Consider the following 12,614-nt stretch of genomic DNA (forward strand, 5'->3'; position numbering starts at 1 on the left):
GGCGGCGGGTAGTGTGCGCCTGGCGTCACAGAGGCGACTGCCGAATTAGCGGGCGCGTCGCCACACTTGGGTGAAACACACAGCCGCTCAATGCAGCGCATATCATTCGCTTGGCGTTAGTAGAATCTTCGTCCTCCCTTTCGCACTACACGGACAGAATATTGTGTGATGGTGCTGGAAAGACGATTGTGAAGAGCAGTCATGTTTAGTTGTAGAACAATCATGTGAAATCTTTTGTGAGACATATTTTGAGAGCCACTCATCCACCAGTTTATGAATTCAGATAATTTAGTGAAGAAACTGCTTCATTTAGTAGCTACCAAATTATCAACTAGACAAACCTAGAAATAGTATATCTATTGATGCAGAAAGTATCCGAGGCGATCATATCCCGAAATGAAGACAATGAGGCCAACATCAAGACAATCAACAGGTAAATAAAAATTTATATTTTAGTAAAGTGATATATGACGCACTACTTTACTCATTTTAGGAAAATCACGAAAGTCCGATTAATGGATACACCACTGTAGAGGCGTTATTTAAGTGGTGTGTTATGGCACACGTATACACACACACACACACACACACACACACACACACACACACACACACACACACACACACGATGATCGTTGGCATCATGTTACTATATAACCAACTGTCGATTTTGCTGAATATCGATGATACCGCTACATTCCACAGTTTTATCAGCATAACTCGAAAATTTTGGCTTTACGCTTTTAACTTGCTGTTTCCTCTGCCAGGGTGACAGAGGAATTGAAAAATTTTCCAAAGAATTCTTTGTTATTTCTTCCTTTATTTCGATTTTTCAGACTGTTATCGAAGGCAACGCATAAAACGCTAACAATGAAGTGATTTTCATTCATTTCAATTAATGACAGTAATAATAATCTATATTACCAACCCACTATCCCGAAACCCATTACCAGCTGGAGGCTGCGTATGTAACGGCTTCTGGGACCAACAAAAAATTTTATTTTCAACATTTCGCGTGAATATTGATCGAAGGTAAAATGCTGTCACAGTCTATTCGTTACGAAGTACAGCCTTACAATAAAAGTTTAACACAATAAAACAATTGTTACAGGTATAAACTGCCTGTCTTGAGGTTGCGAAATTGATAGCGCGCAAGTATTCATCCAGTATTTGAGAATGAGAGTAGTTAGCGACTTCCAACAATCTTTACACATAATATGAATGTTTTACAAAACTTTCCCTCGCTGACACTCCTCCACGAAACGTTGAAAGGAATGAAGTTATCGCTTGCTACATTTTCGCAGTTCATGTAGTCAAACTTCAGCATCCGGTATGACGTTTCAATTTATTTTTTCTTAGATTCGCAGCAGATTTTCCATACAATATCCAAATACGGGCCATATCACTCAATGCAGCTGCAAAATTATATCAGTATACTACACATAGTACAGAAAATACGACGTCCCAAACATTGAGAGGGGTGAAAAAACTAGCTTCTGTTTAAAATGGAGCTCAGATTACCCAGGGAGCGACTTCCAACATAGTGTAAGCAAACCTTTTGTAAACTTCTCGTTGCTTACGCGCTTAAAGTCAAATATTTAACAAATTAATTTTAGAAATAATCAGACGTCTCAAGCTATTTTATAGACAGGAGTTAGATTCTTTGAAGAATAGGGGTGGGGGGGGGGGATGGAGGTGGTTTGAAGATTCGGGAGGGGGGGGGGGAAGATGGGGTGATTTGTGGTGTTATATTAATAGTAATAAAATAGAACAGCAAGGCAGAACGAGGAAACGAAAATGTATGAATGAGAACAAAATAAAGGCGGAAGACACAGATGCACGGAAAGTACTACATATGTGAAACAGGACAGAAACTTGTGGAGCGAGGTATATTCACTCGTTCCTCGCAGAGAAAGGTGATTTTAAACAGCAACTTAAAACCGAAAGAAGCTATTTACTTCTGTGGTACATACGATTAAGTGAAATAAAAGTCCTCTTGAGCATTAGTACAAATATGTCTGAGGTGCAGTATTTCGAAACTTGATCATCACTAAGACGTTGCAGATAAAATGTAACTGGCCACGCTTCCTGTGATCCATTTATCTGCCAATAGCGTCCTCTTAAAGCAAACTTTTTTAAAATCGTGTCTGAAAAAGCAGAGCAGACTGTTGTTTTTTTAGTATTATCATTATTATAGCTTTCATTACAGCAATGAACGACAACTAGAATATTTGGTAAAATTTGGATCACGTTGTATCTTTTGACAACACCTTCTAACAGTTTAATTTGATTTGTACGAGTGTATTTACCGTTTTTAAATTTTTTTATTACATTAAAGAAAGCAGTGTAGAACAAACAAAAGTAAGCGTGGACGCCCTTGGCAGTTTTTTAGAAGGTAATGCATGCGTGTACTCATTAGTATGAATTGTTCTGTAGTACTGGATACATTGTGGAGTTCCAAATTTTTTAGTTCGTTCTATATAAAAATTCTGCTTCTATCAAAGAGTGCTCTTGTCTTTGGAGAGTATTGCGTCCTCTACTGAAACGGTCAGCTGGTTCAAATGGCTCTGAGCACTTAAACCTAACTAACCTAAGGACATCACACACATCCATGCCCGAGGCAGGATTCGAACCTGCGACCGTAGCGGTCGCGCGGTTCCAGACTGAAGCACCTAGAACCGCTCGGCCACGCAGGCAGTTTTGGATTAAAGAGGAAGACAGACACTCCTGAGTATATACATTGAGGTGACAAATGACATGGGATAGCAATATGTAGATATACAGATGGCCGCAGTATCGCGTACACAAGGTATAAAAGTGCAATGCATTTCCGGAGCTGTTATTTGTGCTCAGGTGACTCATGTGGAAAGGTATCCGACGTGATTATGGTGGAAAGACGGGAATTAACAGACCTTCAACGTGGAATGATAGTTGGAGCTAGACGCATGCGACATCCCATTTTGGAAATCGTTAGGGAATTCAAAATTCCGGGATCCACAGCGTCAAGAGTGTCCGGAGAATACCGCATTTTAGGCATTACCTTTCACTACGGACAACGCAGAGGCCGATGGGCTTGACTTAACGACCGAGAACAGAGGCGTTTGCGTCGAGTTGTCACTCCTAACCGACATGCAACACTGCATGAAATAACCGCAGGACTCAACATGGGACGAACGACAAACGCATTGTAAGTAGGCTGTTTAGATTTTATGTTGGTAACGCCACCAAGCGCTCTATATGAAAATCACTGATTGTGCTGTGTGAAGTCTGTGGCTGGTTGGCATTGTTGGAATATTTGCTATTGTAGTGTTGGGCAGTTGGATGTGAACAGCGCGTAGCGTTGGTCAGTTGGAGGTGAGCCGCCAGCAGTGGTGGATGTGGGGAAAGAGACGGCGAAGTTTTGAGAGCGGATGATCTGGACGTGTGTCCATCCGAAAGAGTGAATTTGCAAGACTGGATGTCATCAACTGATATAATAACTTTTGAACACTATTAAGGTAAATACTTGGTTTGTTCTCTATCAAAATCTTTCATTTGCTAACTATGCCGATCAGTAGTTAGTGCCTTCAATAGTTAGAATCTTTTATTTAGCTGGCAGTATTGGCGCTCGCTGTATTGCAGTAGTTCGAGTAACGAATATTTTTGTGAGGTAAGTGATTCATGAAAGGTACAGGTTATTGTTAGTCAGGGCCATTCTTTCGTAGGTATTTTTGAAAGTCAGACTGTGTTGCGCTAAATACATTGTGTGTCAGTTTAGTGTTGATCAGAATAAGTAAAGAGAGAAATGTCTGAGTTCGTTCAGTTCTGCTCAGCTGTTTGAAAATCAAATAACGTAAGAGGTTTATCAGCATAGCAATTCACAAATTTTTCTAAGGGGAGGTTTCAGCTTCTGTTTGGACGTTACGGCGAAATTTGGTGTGAATGAGCTATGTCATAAGACGACCGACACTAATGCCTTTGTTAACTGCACGCCTCTCCTGGGCTTGGGACGGTATCATATGGACCCTAGATGAAGGGAAAACCGTGGCCTGATTAAATGAATCCCAGTTTCAATTGTTTTGGTTCGATGTGACACAGACCCCACGAAGCCACGGATCCAAGTTGTCAACAAGGCACTGTGCAAGTTGGTGGTGTAGAAATTAGAAATGGGCAAAACTGTTCTTTTAAGAGATCAGATCAGAACTGTTCACTCCCTGAAATGAACTAGCTCTTTTTCATGACTCACCACTCATTCGCAATAGAAAATAAATGGAAGGCACATTGCCCTTTAAACTTGGTTTATTCCAGTACTATACCTGTATTTTGATCTTATTTGATCCTATTTTGAAGAAACACAGATAATGAGTAAGAATTTTGTGTTGTTTATTGAAATTTCCACGATACGACAAAGTTTTTGATTATTGATTTATTTTGCACTACCGTGGATTTTGGGTGATCGGAAAATGTTGTAACTTGAGATTTACATTAACAATATATTTGGCTGTAATGTATTAAAATTTCATCAACCTCGTACAAATGGATCGCAAGCCATATATTTTTAAAGTGAACGTTTCCTTCCAAAGACGCCTAATCGCAGAATCCGTACTACAATAAGAAAAAAAAAATATAACTTTGACTGTAAGATAAAAGTGCTGCATATAGCCTTCCGCAGAATAAAACAAGGAAAATATTGGTGTATCACATTTTGCTATACGTTTATCGGTTCACCAGTAATTAAAGCGTAAATTCGAGTGACCATAATAAAAAATCCTATAGTAAGAGGAGCCGCCAGGAACCTAATCTGCTCAGTTTAAACAAATAAAAATAAAATAAAAACAAATGATGTATACATAACATAATTATGTAATATACATAACGGTATTACTACGATGAGCAATATCCAGTAGAGACAAACTCTGATGCAGAGGCGCTGAGTCGAGCAGGTGGAGCCGCGAGCTGTATTACTGCGTGAGCTGAGACCGCAGAGGCCAGAGTGACACCTGAGTAGCTCTGCTCACCGCTCTGGCTAGAGTCGAGAACGGTGGGGTGAGCGCTGAGCGGGCGAGTTCCGAGGGTGGGGGGAGCGCTGAAGGGCCACCAGTCACCTGCTCCGAGACAAATCGTCCGTTCCCTTGCGAGCAGGTTGTGACAAGTAGTTCTTATGTTCTCCGTTCTCTGTCCTGTTGCTCGCATCAACTGCCCAGAGGACAGGACGTGCGACTGAAACGATCGCCGACGGAGTGCGATGCTAAGTTAAGGTGCGCCAGACACTGCACGCGGCAGAGGAAGCACAGAGACGGCACGGCATATGTGAAACACTAAATCCATTGGGGCACTGCACAATGCAGTAGCGGCCCCGCTGATCTGCTCCGACTCTCTCTCTCTCTCTCTCTCTCTCTCTCTCTCTGTGTGTGTGTGTGTGTGTGTGTGTGTGTGTGTGTGTGTGCTGTGGGAAACGTTTGGAGCTACCATTCTTTTTTTTCTGGATCACTGATTGTTCACTCCTTTGAAAGATTCAACTCTATGAATTAGTTCAGCAGCGGATCCCTCATCTCTACTACAAATGTGTTTACATGGAATGGACTGGGTCCTCTGGTCCAACTAAACCAATCATCGACTGGAAGTGGTTGCGTTCGGCTAGTTAGAGACCATTTCCAGCTGCTCGTGGACTTAACATTCCCAAACAACGATGGAATTTTTACGGATGAAAGTGCCTCATGTCACTGGGTCACAGCTGTCCGTGATTGGTTCGAAGAACATTCTCGACAACTCCAGAGAATTATTTGGTCACCCATATCGCCCGATGTGAATCCTATCGAAAATTTATGGGACACACTCTAGAGGTCAGTTGATGCACAAAATCCTGCACCGGTAACACTTTCGCAAGAATGAGCCGCTGTAGGGGAAGCATGGCTCAGTAACTCGACTGGGGACTTACAGTGACTCGTTGAGTCCTTGCCACGTCAATCTGCCGCACTGCGCCGGGCAGAAGTAGGTCCGGCCGATATTTTAAGATGTACCGCATGACTTTTGTCACCTCAGTGTTCTTCACTCCTAGCGATGAGTACATAGTCAAGTCATTTTTAATTGTGGATCAGTGCTTAGTAGTGAATCAGAAGTTTCTTCTAAACATTGTAATGTGTTGAAATGGCTCCAAGCACTATGGGACTTAACATCTGAGGTCATCAGTCCCCTAACTAACCTAAGGACATCACACACATCCATGATGCCCGAGGCAGGATTCGAACCTGCGACCTAGCAGCGGCGCGGTTCCGGACTGGAGCACCTAGAACCGCTAGGCCACAGCGGCCGGCTTGTAATGTGTGCTGCTGCTGCAAATCAGTACTCTCCGTAGCTGTTACGGCCGCTTTTTGAGGTTACTAGCAACGTTTAAGGAGAACAAGTCAGGAAAGACATGTTTTAGTTATGCTTGACGTAAGCAGCCGACAGAAGCCATTTGTATAGTTGGAATGATAACTTCACCGGCGGTCTACCTGTTCGGTCCTGCTACGGCCGCAGCTTCCACGTAGGTTATACACTGAAAAACAGAGGCGCGCACTTCTCAGAGGAGTGCTACACCGCCTGAATCCTGCCTGCCGAGGACGTGTGTCGACTCTGAACGCAGACCATATTTCTAGCTCCGATTCCATGCTGATCTTCTCAGCACGTTCTGCAGGCTCGAGGAGAATTTTAATCTCCTACGTGTTCGGCACTCGATCGGAATCTACTACTTTCTCACAGTGGGTGGAGGCAACAGCGAGCATTTCAGAGAAATGTAAAGAACAGAGAAGTCTGCTACTGGAAACCAAGTGTGCAAGATGATATGTCAACATCTTTGTGGTGCAGATGCAGCTGTTGTTTTGCATCTGACACTCTGTACGCAAGTGAATAACTGTCAGCTTACTTTAAGGTTCGTAAACCCCGTGTGGGGTTGCTAGTCCCCCATCGGGCGCCTTGTCCTAGGAACGCTCACTAGATATAGTGGGTAACGAGGAAATAAAATACTCGGGGCGAACCAAAACTAGCAGCTTACTGGCAAGGGGCAGGTCAAGATCCGTAGAGAAGGCAACGCCTCTAGGAGTGCCATCCGAACAAAATGCCCTGGTCCTCCAGGTTGGGGGTTGTGCAGAGCGTTACTTCCCCACTCACATAACAAATTATCTGGGTCAGGACGCTCTACATAAGCCTCGGAATCGGGAACGTCTGAATTGGAATCGGAAACGGTAACGGACTACGGATTTCTCTTTTGAGATATGGAACGCCAGGAGCCTATACAGACAAGGAAGTGTGCAGAATTTGACCAAAGAATTAGAGAAATACCAGCTGAAAGTAGTAGGCCACCAGGAGATTAGATGGAAGGGTACAGGATCAATCAAGATGAAGGCAGGAAGTATACTGTATGGAGATTGTGGCGAGTGCCATGAATTAGGTACTGATTTCTGTGTACATGACGTACTGATGAAAGCAGTGAAAGAATTTAAATCTATTAACAACATAACTCCTACATCACAATCGCAGGGCGAAGTAGTGGTATATCCTTTATTAATGCACATGCTCCATGCGAGGATATGGATGACTACATTAAGGAGGAATTTTATACTGAATTAGACAATGTATATAAGTCACTGCCAAATCATAATTTCAAAATAGTATTAGGTGATTTTATTGCCTAATTGGGTCAAGAAAACGTCTATAAATAGGTGACAGGTAATGCAAGCCAGCGTCAGGAAACCAATGACAATGTTGTCCATTTGACCAGTTCCGCAATTGGCAATAATCTCTGCATCGTGAGTACAAGGTGTCGTCGTGAGAACGTCCATAAAGGAACATGGATGACACCAGACGGGCATACAGTAAACCAGACAGACCATGTAATCATTCAGAAGCGTTACGCAAATAGCATCAAAGAAACGCGAACCTATAAAGCAGCAGACTGTGACTGATCACTTCCTGGTGATAAGTAAAATGAACATTAATTATAAGAAAGTGTGCAGAATATCTAAGAAGACTGTACCTTATAACACAAACTGGTTAAAAGAAACGGAAGTAAGAAGAAAGTAAATTGAAGAAAGGTTGGCTAGGGAGATGTGGTTACAAAATCTGAAAGACCACGATCTCAGAGACAAGTACACCAGATAAGAGAGGAAACAGCTACCATACTAAGGCAAGAGAAATGGAAGTATTGCAAGCAACTAATAAAAGAGGCAGGAGAGGATTGTATTCATCACAGGACAAGGCAGATGAACCAAAAAGTAAAATATAAAAAGAGATATACATTTATTAAAGACACCCAAGGAAAAATCCTCACAAGTGATGCTGAAGTCAAACAGCGTTGGGCAGACTACTTCGCTAATTTACTAAACTGTGAAGTCCCACTGAACCCTTTTTATGTGAGGTGCCAGACACAGTAGACATCAAAGCAGAGCCACCCAGTGAAGAAGAAATAATTAAAAAATTTAAAAATAATAAAGCTTCAGGTGAAAATAAAATTGTGTGTAACTTGTAAGTAGGCTGTTTAGATTTTTTTATTGGTAACGCCACGTAGCGCTCTGTATGAAAATCACTGGCTGCTGTGTGCTGTCTGTGGCTGGTTTGCATTGTTGTTGGCTATTGTAGTGTTGGGCAGTTGGCTGTTAACAGCGCGTAGCGTTGCGCAGTTGGAGGTGAGCCGCCAGCAGTGGTGGATGTGGGGAGAGAAATGGCGGTGTTTTGAAATTTGTAAGACTGTATGTCATGAACTGCTATATATATTATGACTTTTGAACACTATTAAGGTAAATACATTGTTTTTTCTCTATCAAAATCTTTCATTTGCTAACTATGCCTATTAGTAGTTAGTGCCTTCAGTAGTTTGAATCTTTTATTTAGCTGGCATTAGTGGAGCTCGCTGCATTGCAGTAGTTCGAGTACCGAAGATTTTTGTGAGGTAAGTGATTTGTGAAAGGTATAGGTTAATGTTAGTCAGGGCCATTCTTTTGTAGGGATTTTTGAAAGTCAGATTGCGTTGCGCTAAAAATATTGTGTGTCAGTTTAGTGTTGATCACAATAGGTAAAGAGCGGAATGTCTGAGTGAGTTCAGTTCTGCTCAGCTGTTTGAAAATCAAATAATGTAAGAGGTTTACCAGCACAGTAATTCAATAATTTTTCTAAGGGGACGTTTCATACTAATTAAAAAAATGAAAGGCCAGAATTGGTAAAAAGAATTGCCAAATTGACAAGGAAAGTGTGGGAATATGAAAAAATGCCTGACTACAGGCGAGTCTTCGAGTGCGATATATATTGTTGCCGCGGTTGTTCTATTAAGGGCGACGCCTAAGCACAGTTTTGGTCGGCAGCAACCATCATGGGCGTTGCATCCATCGTGTACGGTCGGAGGCCTACACAAGACCAACATTTGTAGCCTCATCACCATCAATAAGCAACATCTCTACCACACCCACCTAACCTCCCATCAACTGAATAAATGGAAATCCGCCATATTTGTCTCCCTTGATATCCAAAAAGCCTTCGACAGAGTATGGCATTCCGGACTGCTCTTCGAGCTACAAACCTGTGCACTGCCAGTTAATGATGATCGCCTTATAACATCCTTCCATCTACAACGATCTATATATGTCATATTCAACCATGCCTGCTCCTGCATCTTCCACCCAGGTGGAGGTGTGCCTCAAGCCTGTGTCCCTTCACTCTTCGCTATATCCTGTACACTCGGAACATTCCCAAACTGCATCCCTAACATACCTCCTGCAATACGCTGACGACACCGCATACCTATCCGCTCATCACACTCTTCAACTCTCCCACGCCTCCTTCAAACGCCACCTGAATCTCTTAGTCGAATAGTGTAATACGTGAAACTACTAGTAAATCCACAGAAAAGCCAAGTCACCACCTTCTGTTGCACCACTCGGCGTTTCCGTCGCTCAGATTTCCATCTCTCCACCAACAACCAACCCACCCCTCTGACTGACACAGTAAAGTATTTAAGACCAACCCTCGACCGAAAACTAACGTGGAACGCAATCTCCTGACCATCCAACATAAAGCCCGAAACTGACTAAAATAGCTAAAGCTACTAACAGGCCCACCTCGGGTCTACATCGTTCTCCCATTGCCCTCACCTATAAATCCTCATCTGCCCTATCCTAACCTACCCTAGCGTTGCCCGAGTCCCTGCCGTTCCTAAATTCTGTAAGTCTCCTGAAATCCTGGAAAGGCATGCATTCCGCCTCCTCTACCAACTCATCAACTTCTCACACCTTCTTCTCTTCCTATATCACATTCGGATCAGGTACATTAATCATAAAACCCACTCTGTGCACCGAATTTCCCACCCACTACTCACCTATCCACGTACCTTGCTGCGCCACTACATCAGTATTCGACCTTCCATGCACCTCCACGGCTTATCCATCCTCTTCCATCAGTATTTCAAGCAACTCTCACTCCCAAACGATGAAATCCGTCCCGAGATATATCCCTCTTTCCAGCCCTAATCACAACGCCGCACCTCCCCTATCCTCTCATTTCCACCATCCCCCTTAATTATCCTTGCTGACATCTAGTTACTACCTGCAGTTCTACAGGCACCATAGTCATACTCATCATCGCACTTTCATCGTGACAGCTTTTAATGTGTCACCTAGCATCACCATTAAACCATTAAGACATCATTCACGTTCATCAGTGACTACATTTTAACTGTAATATAAAATAGTCAAACGTGCTCTAGAAACCGTCAGTATTTTCCGTCTATGTATATTTTACAAAATCTTCGTTTATTGTCACTTGTTTTTATGTAAAAGTCATCAGTGTCGTCCCCCTATCTATTTTACAAAATCATCTGTTATTGTCATCTTTTATATATCTGAACCGTCTTTAAAGGTCCAGAGTTCGAGTCTCAGTCCGGCTAACATTTTTAATCTACCAGGAAGTCTCACCTTTAAATATAGTTTTCTAGCCTTTGGCTGCAGTGCGGTTTTATCTGCTTCCAGTCTACCCCAGTGTGCGATTTGCAGGGGGGGGGGGGGGGTGATGGGGGGATCCCCCCCCCTCTCCATCAGACCATCCCCTCCGCTGGTTTTAGTTTATGCATCCCAACCTGGGATGTTTATTTCCCACGCACTGGAGTAATACTTTACATATAGTTTAAATTTGTGGGGCCGAACACTGAAAGTTTTTAATACAGTCTTACTATTAATATGTTTGCTTATTAATTTTGAAAAAGTGTTATGTGGTAGGTAAACATTTCAAATCATTTAGAACTAAACGACAAAATGACGCACGCCAAATTTCCGTAGCATGCCACAATGTTGCAAGACGTCGCCCCAGCGTAAACGAGGCTTTAGAGCCAGGTCTGTATTGTATGGTGGATGTGATGTGTTGCTTACGAAACTAAAACCTGCAATCAGATCCCAACGTCGTGGAAAACTGCGAACAGGAGTCATCCTGCAGCAAGATAACGCTCGCCCACCTTCTGCCAAACGGACAGCTGACGCAGTGAAGGAGTTGAGATTCGAGGTGCTGGAACATCCACCATGCACTCCAGACCTGGGTCCAAGCGATTTTCTCATGTTTGGACCCTTAACGGAAGCACTACGGGGAAGAAGATTTGAAAGTGATGATGTCATTGCTGCGGTGCAAAATTGGTTTCAGATGCAACCGATGAACGTATTTTCTGATGAAATAAATAAACTCGTAAAAAGGAAAACTGCATTGAAGGTTACGACGAAAAATAACGCATGTTTCAGTTTTCTATCATCAGAATAAGTACAGCTTTTAACAAAGGTGCCTTTACTTTTTGAATTCCCCTCGTATACCTGTATGTAAATGATTTTGTAAATAAACTTTACCTGTAATGCACTTTTAAAGATTTAACAAGGGATGGCTTTTCTTATAGTGTGTACGCGTGAATAGTGAGTTTCGGCATTAACATCTATTTATAAATAACTGTTTAACCACGGGTAACTCCACGGTCCAAGCTAGTTACATATGTAATTATACTAACCCCCTAAGACATCCCCCCCAGTGGTAAAAGCACAAATCGAACACTGGTCTGCCCCTGCTGTGGGGAACTAAAATGACAATAAATAAAAAAAGCCTTGACACCAGTTTTAAGTGGGATGCAACTGCAACAGCATTCTCCTACAAATGGCGGACAGTTGGCTTGCCCAAATATTGAATCACGTTGATTTCAGTATGTGGCAGAAAACCCGAGGAGAATTTCAAAATGGTTCAAATGGCTCTGAGCACTATGGGACTCAACTTCTGAGGTCATTAGTCTCCTAGAACTTAGAACTAGTTAAACCTAACTAACCTAAGGACATCACACACATCCATGCCCGAGACAGGATTCGAACCTGCGACCGTAGCGGTCTCGTGGTTCCAGACTGCAGCGCCTAGAACCGCACGGCCACTTCGGCCGGCGAGGAGACTTTCAAAAGAGTATTTACGTTCCGGTATGATATTCTTGTGATTTCAATCTTTGGTGACGATTTGAAATTGTATGCCGCACACTGTTTCTCTTAAATCAGTCCCTCCCATACTCTGATCCAGAGAGAAAAGCATTACCATTATGTCCTTCCCGCATGTAAATTGAGTTTTTGACTCCTCGCACAGGTGTGAAGAATTACACA

General features: G+C 42.7%; 1 protein-coding gene across 1 annotated transcript in view; it reads right to left on the bottom strand.

Moving 5' to 3' along the window:
* LOC126272437 (tensin) overlaps positions 1-12,614 on the bottom strand; it is a 2,382,193-nt gene that overhangs the window by 1,751,608 nt on the left and 617,971 nt on the right. The gene's annotated exons all lie outside the window — the stretch shown is intronic.

The sequence above is a fragment of the Schistocerca gregaria genome, chromosome 5 (assembly GCF_023897955.1).
Source record: "Schistocerca gregaria isolate iqSchGreg1 chromosome 5, iqSchGreg1.2, whole genome shotgun sequence".
Taxonomy (NCBI): Eukaryota; Metazoa; Arthropoda; class Insecta; order Orthoptera; family Acrididae; genus Schistocerca; species Schistocerca gregaria.